Source organism: Erinaceus europaeus, chromosome 4, assembly GCF_950295315.1.
Source record: "Erinaceus europaeus chromosome 4, mEriEur2.1, whole genome shotgun sequence".
Taxonomy (NCBI): domain Eukaryota; kingdom Metazoa; phylum Chordata; class Mammalia; order Eulipotyphla; family Erinaceidae; genus Erinaceus; species Erinaceus europaeus.
In genome coordinates, this window is record NC_080165.1 from 6118171 (window position 1) to 6127877 (window position 9707).

Sequence of the window (9707 nt, forward strand, 5' to 3'; positions counted from 1 at the left end):
TGTCAGTTAAAGACATGTTTGTTATCCAAAAAAAAAAAAAAAAAAAAAGACTCTTAAGAGGGGGAGGAAAAATACCAAAGTAAGAGAGAACAGCAGTCGGCCGTGGGGTGCGGATGTGTCCTCACTCCCATGCTCAACCCGCAGTGCGGACGCTACAGGGGACTGCACTCTGCCCAGTCCTTCTGACCCAATAAGTGAGATCCTGAAAGAAAAAATGTTAATGCTATAAGTACTTAACCAGAAAATTCTGTCACCAAGAATAACATGTTTCCAACAACTTTAACTCTTACAACTAATAAGATCAGGCGAGGGTAGGAAGGACACATTTCCTGTCTAATCTGTAAGCATTCAATCGTATTCGTAGCAAAGTATGGTTTGTTTATTTTATCTTACTTATTTTATTTTACAGGTATATGTATGATGTAGAGGTAGGCTTTATCCTGGGCCTTGAAGGGAGATTTTGATCAAGGAAAGCAACGCAGGAAACAGATTAGATCTTTCAAGGACACAGGGATCCAGTTCTGCACAGCTGGGGCTGTGGAGAGAGAGTTTCCCACTTTGCTTCTGTCACATCTATACCTGGACTTGAACTTTTACAACGTGAATCTGTTTGAGGGAAGATGTTTTCATTCTCTCATCGCAAGGGAAAGAGTGAGTAATTAATAAAGTGTGACTTATGTCAGGCAACCCGTGGACTCAGAGGGGAAGGCGGGAAGGTGCTGAGGAGGGGGTGTGGGGACGGATAAGAAGCTCACTTGGTAGGGCAGGGCTGTGCTAGGAGCATGGCCTGGGTTCGAGTCCAGTCTCCACCACATTGAAGGAAGCTCCAGTGTGTTCTCGGTTCCAGTTCTTCTCTGCTTCTATCTTAAAAAAAAAAAAATTAAAAATAGATGAGGTGTAGGAGGCCAGTGCTGTGTGGTGGAGGAAGATGGAGTTGGGCGGTGAACCCTGAGATGTGAAACCGTGAGATGTGAAACCGTATTCCCGTGACAACAACAGGCTTGTAAAAAAAAAAAAAAAACATTTTCTTAACTAAAATAACAAGATGTTTTTACTTCTGAAAAGGATAGAAAGGAGAAGAATGGTGAAAGTAGAAGTTGTATTTAAGGGGATCCTAGAGAAAACTGAAAATGGACTTGAAATGCTTGGGTGATGCACTCAAGTGTTTTGAAAGCAAACAGAGGGAGAAAGTCAATGGTTAGCAAAAGTTCAGATTAAAAAATAAACACATGAAATAAAACACATGCTTGCATGCACCCTGGGAAGGGGAAGTGGCCCAGAACTTGAAGCAGGGGGTTCTGAGTTCAGTCCTCCACGTTCTTCATGCCTGAGCAATGCTCTGGTTTTCTTATTCTCTCCCTCTCTCTCTCTCTCTCTCTCTCTCTCTCCGTCTCTCTCTCTCTCTCCCTCTGTCTCTCTCTCTCTCTCTCACACACACATACACACACACTTAATAAACAAATAAATAAATCCATCTTTAATGTGTGTGTGCTTGTTGATTACATCATCGACGCTAGAGTACGAAACAAGGACCAGTGTGTGTATTCTGGATTACATTAACATAGCAAAACTGAGCCTTAAACAACCAAGTTTAGTGTCTAACACAGTTTTGCACACCTCCAATGTGTGTTACTCAGAGCAGACTTTTAGCCAGGGCTCATTGGAGCTTACGTCAGGGGTGAATACTAACCCCACTCAAATATACAGAATCCAGCGAATACTAATCCCACTCAAATATGCAGAATCCAGCGTGGAGGATTCCACAAATTGGTTGGTGTCCTGAAGTCCAGTTTGATTTTGTTTTTGTGTGTGAATGAGTTTGAGATTAGACTTCTATAGCCTAAATTTAAAACCGACATGAGTTGTGGAATACGTCAAGTCAGATACTGTATGTAGAGATTTTAGGGAAAGGATTGTCACAGGATGGGCACTCAGTTCTTGATTTCTTTTCTTTTCTTCCTTCCTTCCTTTCTCTCTTTCTTTTTTACCAGAGCACTGCTCAGCTCTGGCTGATGGTGGTGCGGGGGCCTGAACCTGGGACTTTGAAGCCTCAGGTCTGAGAATCTCTTTACAGAACCGTGATGCTATCTATCCCTCCCCAGTACTTATTTTCATTATTTCATGATATTAAGTACCTTGAAACTGAAACGGTATGAAATGGTGTGGCCTCAGGTAATCGGGTGTGACTGAAGACGGTGGTTGGTGACCCCGCCATCATTACCACTTGGGTGTCCTTAGACCCCAGAGAAGGACAACTTCCTCTTCTCTCAGCAGACGAAGGCAAGGGCCTAAAGAACCTTCCCTGCGGGGACCTGGGATTCAGAGGCGGGGATACGGCTGAGCTCCGGACACGCGTGCAGGCCTCTGCCACCTGACAGTGCCGTGTATGACATAGGTCAGCGGCAGTCCAACAGACTCAGAAGCCTCGGAGAAGCTCTCTCAAGTTCTAACTAGTGCTCAGAGACCAGGGCTGCAGGGTGAGTGACAGCCTCCACAGATCACAGCTAAGTCTCCAAGGGTCACAAGACACTAATTTATGTATTTTATTTTATTTTATTTTTCCTCCAAGGGTTATCACTGGGGCTCGGTGCCTGCACTATGAATCCATTGCTCCTAGAGGCCATTTTTCCTATTTCGTTGCCCTTGTTGTTGCACTTGTTGTAGTTGTTATTGCTATTGTTGTCATAGCTGTTGTTGTTGGGTAGGACAGAGAGAAATGGAGAGAGGAGGGGAAGACAGAGAGGGGGAGAGAAAGACAGACACCTGCAGACCTGCTTCACTGCCTGTGAAGCGACTCCCCTGCAGGTGGGGAGCCGGGGACTGGAACCGAGATCCTTGCGGGTTCTTGTGCTTCGCACCATGTGCGCTTAACCCACTGCGCAACCGCCCACCCCCCATATTTATTTATTTTTAATATAGCTTTTCTTTGGGAAATGGTATGAGGTGGTCACAGTCCCAAGGAGAAATGTACAACCTTCACAGGTATGGGGTGGGGGGGAGTTAAACAAAACACTGACTAATAGTTATTGATCAAAGAGGAAATCAAATAGGAAGGACATTGTTGGGGGAAATTTGCTGAGGCTTGACCCCCTGCTCTCTCGGGAAGAACTTGTCTTGCTGAAACACACTGAAGGGACGTCCTGAGAATAAGCTGACCCCTCACCCACACAGGAAGATTTACCCCTGCCTGCAATTGACAAAAATGCATCAGACAAAATGCATCAGACAAAAATGCATCACAAATCCTAGACCCGGGTCACGACACTTCCCATGCCAGAAAAAGTAAGAGGCCTCTGTAAGGACCAACAACGGGGAGGTCGGGGGGGGAGCTTGGGCTTCGTAGCTCCCTTGATCCCAAATGGAGCATCCCAGCTCCCCTGGCTGCTACATTATACTTTCCTTTGTCTGCACACCTGACTCTATTTGCCTCCCTTGGTGTCTCGTAATCCTGACATTTTGGTGCTAAAACAAGAGAGGGCCTATGGGTCTAGCCTCATCCTCTGGGCCTGTGGTATCTGTGGGCTCTCGCTCCCGGTGCCCCTGCCTCCCCTGCCGTTGGGTGTCCTGGGGTGCCCTGGGGTGAGCAGGGCCAAGTGCAGAGACGGCAGTCAGCTCTGGGACTCTCTCTGGGAGAGCCTCAGGGCTCCACGCGTGTACTGGGGGAATCAAGGCAAGCAGAAACACACGTAGCTCGGGGAGAAGGGAGAGGTCATCATCACCCCAAACACAAAGCAACGCGATGCACAGTCACATTTTGACCTGCAAACTGTTGGATCACAAGTGGAAAGTTACCATCCAAGGCTTGGCCGTGAGCGGTGGGCGGCTCAGTGCATATTTCCCTGGGGGTAAATTACAGGCACTTGGGGGGGGGGGTTTAGTAACAGGAGTTTGCGGTGGTTTTCAAGTTTGGCCAGACACAATGTACACTTCTTCTTCTTCTAGCGTTTGCCCTTCTTCCCTAGCCAGTCAACAGCGTCAAGTTGAAAGCTGTCAGGAGCTGCTTGTTGCTGGCTTTGAAAGTGACTGGGATCCATGTGGATTCAGTCGGCTAGGAAGGATCATCAGTTTCCCCAATGAATGGGTACTCACGGGATGCTCCACGAGAAGGTCGATCCAATGCATCCCACAATGTACACTAATCCATGGCCTTTGTTTAAAGGGGGGGGAGTGGCATGTGCAGAAAGGCGCCCAGGTCCGGGGTTCCAACACTCATAAATTCAGAGGTCAGGGGGGGACTTGCCATTTTCTCAGCCCGGAGGGGGGAGAACCTGGGGTCTACCTGCTCAGACTCTCATGGAAACAATGGCCTGAACTTCCTGGACACTGGGCCCAGTTCCCTACAGGTATCCCACAATGCTACCAAATATCACCTCTGAACAAATGAAAATGAAGATCAGGTTCACAGAGACCGTGGGCTATGACAAACACACCACGGCGACTGCGATAGTTTGGTTACAAACATCAGGGAACGAGAGGACTCTAACTTGACACCTGGAGTTGGTGGGAAGGTAGATTGGTTCCAACCTGTGGAAACACTCAGAATCCCAGACATGGGGGCCGGGGCGGTGGTGCACCTGGTCAAGGGCTCGCACTTCAGGGTCTAAGGACACAGGTTCAAGACCCGGGTCCCCACCTGCAGAGGGAAAGCTTCACGAGTAGTGAAGCAGGGCTGCAGGGGTCTCTCTGTCTCTTTCTCTGCCCCGCCTCCTCTCAATTTCTGTCTTTATCCAATAATAAATAAAAATGCTATATATATATATATATATATATATATATATATATATATATATTGCAATATATATATATGACAATCCTAGACATGGACTCACCCTATCATCTGACAGTCCCCCTGCCCTGCGGGGGATCTGGCCAAAGGACCCAGGAACATCTGCCCAAACAAGTCTTGCGTGTTTTTGCTCCCAGCCCCAGTTTGTAACAGCCGGGCATTGCATTTAAATGGAAATGGCACCGTCGTTGTGTTTGAATGAGATGGGAGTCCTAGAGAAGGAAGTCACGGGGCGAATGGAATCGCCTCTGCACCAGAAAAGAGAGAGTGTTGCAAACACAGGAGCCACAGTCAGTCAGTTCAGCCCCGGACCCCGAGCAGGGAGGGGGGGGCCCGGCGCGGCGCGGCCAGGGGAGCTGCGCTTGCAGCCCGCGGCCAGCAGAGGGCGAGCCGGAGCCGCCGGCCGCGCTAGCGCACCATCGAGCGGGATTCCACTCGGAGTCCCGCGACTCCGCCGCAGCCCGTGCGTTTTACTCCGTTTAGAATAAATTTAAAAAGTCAGGCCTAGCGCCCGCCGCCTTCCGATCCCGCCCTCCCTGCTCCCGCCTCGCTTTCCCTGGAATCGCGCGCGGTCTGCGGGGAGCGCTGTGTGCCGCGCCCGCGCGCCCCGGAATCGGAGGCGGGAGGGCGGCCGCCGGGGGGCGATGGCCGCGGGGCTCAGGGCGGCGCGGGGCGCGGATCCGCCGCGAGCGGGAGGAGCGGGAGGAGCGGCCCCGGGAGGGCGCAGGGCGCCGGCGCGAGCTTTGTAGGCGGCGCCGAGGCAGCTCTGAGCGCCGGCACCAGGATGGCCGAGTGGTTAAGGCGTTGGACTTAAGATCCAATGGACATGTGTCCGCGTGGGTTCGAACCCCACTCCTGGTAGTTCGCCTTTTCTCGCTTTTAGAGAAGCGTCGGGCTTCTCTTTTGGAAACGGACCTGTGGCTGAGCTCCGCCGCGACTCCGTCTGGTGGCTGAGGCCGGAGGAAACGCGGCGGGCGGCGGCGGCTCGGACCCGGGCTGGCACCCCTGGTTTGCACCGCAGCTCGGACCCGGGCTGGCACCCCTGGTTTGCACCGCCGCTCGGTCCCGGGCTGGCACCCCTGATTTGCACCGCAGCTTGCACCGCAGCTCGGACCCGGGCTTGCACCGCAGTTTGCACCGCAGCTCGGTCCCGGGCTGGCACCCCTGATTTGCACCGCAGCTTGCACCGCAGCTCGGACCCGGGCTTGCACCGCAGTTTGCACCGCAGCTCGGTCCCGGGCTGGCACCCCTGGTTTGCACCGCAGCTCGGACCCGGGCTGGCACCCCTGGTTTGCACCGCAGCTCGGACCCGGGCTGGCACCCCTGGTTTGCACCGCAGCTCGGACCCGGGCTGGCACCCCTGGTTTGCACCGCAGCTCGGTCCCGGGCTGGCACCCCTGGTTTGCACCGCAGCTCGGACCCGGGCTGGCACCCCTGGTTTGCACCGCAGCTCGGTCCCGGGCTGGCACCCCTGGTTTGCACCGCAGCTCGGACCCGGGCTGGCACCCCTGGTTTGCACCGCAGCTCGGACCCGGGCTGGCACCCCTGGTTTGCACCGCAGCTCGGACCCGGGCTGGCACCCCTGGTTTGCACCGCAGCTCGGACCCGGGCTGGCACCCCTGGTTTGCACCGCAGCTCGGACCCGGGCTGGCACCCCTGATTTGCACCGCAGCTTGCACCGCAGCTCGGACCCGGGCTTGCACCGCAGTTTGCACCGCAGCTCGGTCCCGGGCTGGCACCCCTGGTTTGCACCGCAGCTCGGACCCGGGCTGGCACCCCTGGTTTGCACCGCCGCTCGGACCCGGGCTGGCACCGCCGTTTGCACCGCAGCTCGGACCCGGGCTGGCACCCCTGGTTTGCACCGCAGCTCGGACCCGGGCTTGCACCGCAGTTTGCACCGCCGCTCGGACCCGGGCTGGCACCGCCGTTTGCACACGGCCTCGGCCCCCAGTTCAGCTCGCGGCTGCGGGGCGGCGGGGGCTCCTCCCTCCTGTTTGCTGCGGGCTGCGCGCACCCAGGCCGTCCACCCCCAGGCCGGAGAGTCCACTTTGCAGCTCGGACGCGCGAGGCTCACATTCGGTCTAAACTTTTAAAAGTTTCGGCTAGACAAGTGTCCTCCCCAGAGATCACATCTGTTAAACAAAGACAAATAAATAAAATGGGTTTGAGTGGATACATTCAAAAATTCAAAAGTATCCCTGCCATGTTGTTATTATTATTATTATTTGTAGATTTATATACATGTATTTTAGTAAGTACACATTGGGCTGGGATGCAGCAACATCTTTTATTTCCCTGCTTAAATGGTGACCAATTATCAAATCATTAAGTGGTGGTTAATTACCGAATCATTAAGTGGAGGCTAATTACCAGATGACATTTTAGCTGTGAATATATGGTAGCTCACACCGGAGGAGATCTTCAAGAACAGGAGAAAAGGAAGGGAAGAAGGAAGAAGTTCTGAGGAAGAAAGAAGTCGCAAGCGCGGTGGTGCGGAGAGCATGCTGTTGCAGCCAGGCCTGCAGGCGGGAAGGGGGTGCGGGGGGGGGGGGGGCCCACTGCCCTTCCCGGCCGCCCCAGCCGAGCTCAGGGTCCCGGGAGAGGAGGCCCCTGCTCCTCCGGATTCCCTCCTGTTATTGAGGATGCCAAGGGAATCCTCCGGCCCTCCTTCTGTCCGTTTGGGTGTCTCTGCTGTGCATTTGGCAAAGTGCAAGGGCCAGCATAAGGGTCCCAGTTTGAGCCCCCAGCTCCCCACCTGCAGGGGAGTCACTTCACAGGTGGTGAAGCAGGTCTGCAGGTGTCTGTCTTTCTCTCCCTCCCTCTGTCTCCCCTCCTCTCTCCGTTTCTCTCTGTCCTGTCCAACAATGAGGACATTAACAACAACAACAATAATAACTAACAAAAAACAACAAGGGCAAGAAAAGGAAAAATAAATAAATAAATTTTTTTTTAAAAAGTGCTAACTTGTCCCAAACGTGTCCTCTTAGGTGGCGTGATTTTTGCCTTGTCCCATGCATGACCTAGGTGTTTGTGCCATGTCCTGTGATATGTGTCTTCATTTGCAGGATGAAGCGTCTCTGCCAGGGCTTTCTCTATAGTGTTTTGTTTGTTTGTTTTCTTTGTACTTTTCCTTGCCATGAACACATATCGTGAGGGGATTTGCTTTGAAGTTACACGAGTACCCCACGACTCACCAGACTGCCTGTGTAATTCAATTATTTGCGGAATCATAAGTTATCTTGATATGTACACACATTTTCCCATTTTTAATTACTGACTATTTAATGCTTAGTTGTTTGCTTTGCTGTTTAAAGGGTCCTTGATTGGAGTGGGGAATCCCTACGCTAGCTGGCTGGCAGGTCTCTGTGGTTCCTTAGCCCTGTCCTCCTAGAGTCCTCTGTTTCTGAAACACCTGTGGTGTCCGCCAGTGGACAGTGGCTGTCGGAACCAGCTGTTGAGTCCGTCTTGTACATGTGGCTTTTGATATGCTGTGCTCTGGCCCTCTCAGGGGGCAGGAATGGGGAGAGTGTATTTTCACTGTGTTATCTGTCTGTATATATCTGTCCGTAAGTATATCCAGGAACTCCTACCAATACCTCCAATTCTGCTCCAACACTGCAGTTTTCATTCCAGTTTTCCTATCCATACAGATAATTCCCTAAATCCCCAGCCCCTGTTACACAGGGTAATGACTACCTTGCATGGGCCTGTCTAATGGTTTAGAATTCAGTTGTTAAAGAGAGAAAGGGGAGAAGATAAAGGTAGGTCCACGTGGCTTAGAAATAAACATTAGCCAGTAGGAGAAAACTGGCTGTGAACCAGATGGTTGGACTGTACTTGGGGCCTGCCTGGAAAAGCCCAGGTGGCAAAAGATGGAGAGTGTCGCTTCTGAGATCAGGCGAAATGGGTGTGCTCAGGCTGATACGGCTGTCGGCACGAGACCGAGATTTTAGGAAGTTTCCAGTGGAGGAAATGGAACACGGGGACTCTGGTGGTGGTATGGACTCACCCGTTATCTTACAATCTTGTCAATCATGAAAATGTTTAAAAAGAGAGAGATTGGTTTTTTAATGAACGGGCTGGGGAGACAGCACAATGGTTTTGCAAAAGACTTTCATGCGGAGGCTCCAAGATACCAGGTTCAATCCCCAGCACCACCATAAGCCAAAGCTGAGTAGTGCTGTGGTATAGCTCTCTGTGTGTACTGTTCTCTCTCTCTCTCTCTCTCCCTTCCTCCACCCCCTCTCTCTTCCCCCCTCATTAAAATAAATGAAGTATTTTCAAAATATTGTGATGAACCCCATTTATAACAAAATGTCATTGAGTTTTGTCATCTGTGCTGGAGGAGCAGTGTGGAGGCAGCATGCCAGCTCTTCCCAAAGCTTTAGCTGAAACTGAAGGGGGGCCCCGCCCAGTGGAATGCACACATTACCATGTGCAAGGACCTGGGTTCAAGCCCTTGGTCCTCACCTTTGGGTCAGGCTTCATAAGCAGTGAAGCAGGGCTACAGGAGTCTCTCTGTTTATTTTAAATATATTTATTTATTATTGGATGGAGACAAAAAGAAATTGAGAGGAGAGGAGGACATAGAGAAGGAGAGAGGGAGAGAAGGACCTGCAGCCCTGCTTTACCACCCATGAAGATTTCCTTCTGCAGGTGGGGACCAGGGGCTTGAACCCAGGTCCTTGAGCACTGAAATGTGTGCACATAACCACGTGTGTCACCGCTGGGGCCTCTTTTCTCCTCAGTATTTCCTCCTCCCCTCTCAATTTCTCAGAAGGGAGAAAGAAAAAAAGAAAGAGAAATGAAAAGAAGAAAGAAAGAAAGGAAGGAAGGAGGGAAGGAACGAAGGAAGGAAAGAAGGAAAGAAGGGAGGAAGGAAAAAGAATGAAAGAAAAATGGAAGGGAAAGGAGGAGAGCT

The 9707-nt window shown here is 51.7% G+C and overlaps 1 long non-coding RNA gene and 1 other non-coding gene across 2 annotated transcripts; both read left to right on the top strand.

The window, feature by feature from the left end:
- The first annotated feature begins 207 nt into the window (after positions 1-207).
- Positions 208-3317, top strand: LOC132538241 (uncharacterized). The gene is made up of 3 exons (XR_009549643.1): positions 208-651; positions 2272-2477; positions 3172-3317. It is a non-coding gene; the product is annotated as an uncharacterized LOC132538241 (long non-coding RNA).
- A 2247-nt stretch (positions 3318-5564) lies between these two features.
- Positions 5565-5647, top strand: TRNAL-UAA (transfer RNA leucine (anticodon UAA)). The gene has a single exon. It is a non-coding gene; the product is annotated as a tRNA-Leu (tRNA).
- The last annotated feature ends 4060 nt before the right edge of the window (positions 5648-9707 follow it).